This window comes from Rhagoletis zephyria, unplaced genomic scaffold (assembly GCF_001687245.7).
Source record: "Rhagoletis zephyria isolate East Lansing unplaced genomic scaffold, Rhagoletis_zephyria_1.1 Rzeph_scaffold_25645, whole genome shotgun sequence".
In the NCBI taxonomy this organism is placed as follows: Eukaryota; Metazoa; Arthropoda; class Insecta; order Diptera; family Tephritidae; genus Rhagoletis; species Rhagoletis zephyria.
The window spans coordinates 685-3,133 of record NW_016182703.1 but is presented as its reverse complement, the minus strand read 5'-3'; the positions used below and the strand labels follow the sequence as shown (position 1 = coordinate 3,133).

General features: G+C 35.9%; 1 long non-coding RNA gene across 1 annotated transcript; it reads left to right on the top strand.

Moving 5' to 3' along the window:
- Window positions 1-1,244: 1,244 nt before the first annotated feature.
- On the top strand, window positions 1,245-1,942 carry LOC108382187 (uncharacterized). The gene is made up of 2 exons (XR_001849666.1): window positions 1,245-1,397; window positions 1,469-1,942. It is a non-coding gene; the product is annotated as an uncharacterized LOC108382187 (long non-coding RNA).
- Window positions 1,943-2,449: the final 507 nt, after the last annotated feature.

The following is a 2,449-nucleotide window of genomic DNA, read 5'->3' as shown; positions in this document are numbered from 1 at the left end:
GTCAATGCCACTTAAATTTTTGATTTCTTTTCCTTGATTTACATCTAACAAACACATACACTTCTGCTGTGTTTGGTATAACGGTGATAACTCCAGAAAAATGTTGCTTTCGGAAACTTTAGGTTGCTTGCATTTTCGATGGATGCAAATTGCGTCTGAATCTATTCTTGGTACAGCTTTGAAAATGTTAGGAAATGTCAAAATAAAAGCAATTTGCAATAGCCTCTATGCAGAAATTGATTTATGGGCCTGTTACGTATAGCAATGCAACTTTGTTGGCTTGCTGATGGATAACGCCACTGAAACGAAAATGTATATTGTGAATAGCAACTTTAGATATGTAGGCGCTAAGAAAGTTGAAGGTAATAGAATTTTGAGGCACCAGGAATGAGGACTTCAGTGTACACAAGCTACAAGCTGGAGAAACAGTTGGAAATATAAATGCATTTTCTCAATAAAAATTTCACCGGCAGCCATAAAAATGCAGTTGACAATATAGCAACTCTGTTACCAGCTTTCAGTTGCCCGCTGTCATCGAAATACATAACTTACACTGGCGATCAAAACCGATTGCATGCACGACATTTTATTACTTACAGTAGCATAGCTTTTTTGATAATAAGCGGATGCTTTGAAATTTTCCGGACTTTGTAGGACAAAAGTGAAAGGATTCGTTTGCCAGCAGGACGAGGATTCAAAGAATTTCGAACGTATTCTCGGACGTATGAAAATCGCAATTAAAGATAAGGGAGTCTCCACAATCCTGTTGGTATCAACCTTCAAAAATCGCCAAACAGAAAAGTTCAAAACTAAGTGAATAGAGCTGCTCCACGTTTTTGCTGTGAACCGCTTGTTTCTTGTTAAAGCTTGGCTTTTCTGTATACTAGGCTTTATTCCTAGGATAATAAAGACCAATTGCTGAAAATTTCAAAGCAATCCGCTTATGCTACTGTAAGTAATAAAATGTAGTACATGCGCTCAGTTTTGATCCCCAGTGCAAACTGAACAAAAAAGCTAACAATTAAAGAAACATTCACCCTCATTGCGAGAGTCGTGTCGAATGCAAGTCGTTTTTCGAGAGTCGAATCGTATCGAAAATTTCACGTCATTGTCTAAAATTTCCACTCGACTAGTGTATTAAAACGGAAGAACTTGGCAGCACTGTATAGTTTTCGAAGATTTTCGTCGTTTACATATTTCAGCACGACAGTAGACAATGCCAATGTTGTCGAGTCGTACAATTTATCCCAATTTACGATTTACGCAATGAGGCTGATTTTTGCTAATCAATGTTGGGAGCACTTTTTGATTTCGTTTAGGCTAGCTGGTTGTCTGGCATTTTATCTGTTAAATTTTCAATAGAAATTTTTTTTTTTTTTGAATTATTGATAAAAAAAGTTACACACTCATGCAGATAGATAGATCCCAGCCGGTAAAGTGAGCAGCGTTTCTTAAAAACACAGCCAAGGCCTTTGCTACAAGACATTTGCAAGCTGTATTTGAAGAATTTCCAATAGATCTGCGTCTCCGAGGCATACGAGGTGTGTCTCTAAAGCAACCGAAGTTAAATAAAAGAAGAAATGTAGTAAGCGTGTCGCTGTTTGTCTGCAGCAAAGTAAAATCTGCGTTGCTACCTTTTTCATGTAATTTTTCCGATTCTAACAGAAGCTGAATCAGAAGGCCAGATAGTAATTTCGTAATTAAAAAAAAAAAAACGACTTCAATGCTCATATAATATTAGGATTACCGTTAGTTTCTTCATGATCCAATGACCCCGAACTATTAGAGATGGGTGCGGGACTAAGTATTCAACACCGATCCTGTTTTTCAGAATTATACCGTGTAAAATTCACATTGCTTTCGAGTTATTTTAAATAAAAGTTATACTTAATTTTTTTTTCTCGAATATTCTACTTTCTTCACACTGAAAAATCTGGCATCAGCCAACTATTCCATGTTCCTTTGTTGTTAGTTTCCATCGCAATAAAACATAAAAAGTGGTTGCCGTGCGAGGCCACCTTTCTGTTAAGAAAAGAATTATCGAAAGCGGTTCACGTGGTTCACAGTTATCAGGTAGCATACATAAAAAAAGAACAAAAAAATATTCGGACGAATTGCAAACCGCCTTTTTTTGAAGTCGATTAAAAATAGATTTTAATTTCCGAAAATCGTTATTTGATATTTCTTCATTATAGATTATTATTATTTTNTTTCAGAAAATAACAAAAGTATTGTTCGGGTGCTCCCACTCCCAATGCATTGAAAAAGTACTTGCATTGCCACGTCTGACTGCACTTTCATATACAAGTACCCAAGTATACATATTTTTGATTATATCGCGTTAGGTTTTAATTTGTAACTCAATAGCATCTAAGGCTGTGTGCATAAATGAATTTTCGAGCAAATTTTTTCACTGGATGGTCTCCTAAACTGGAAATAGTATGAAAAC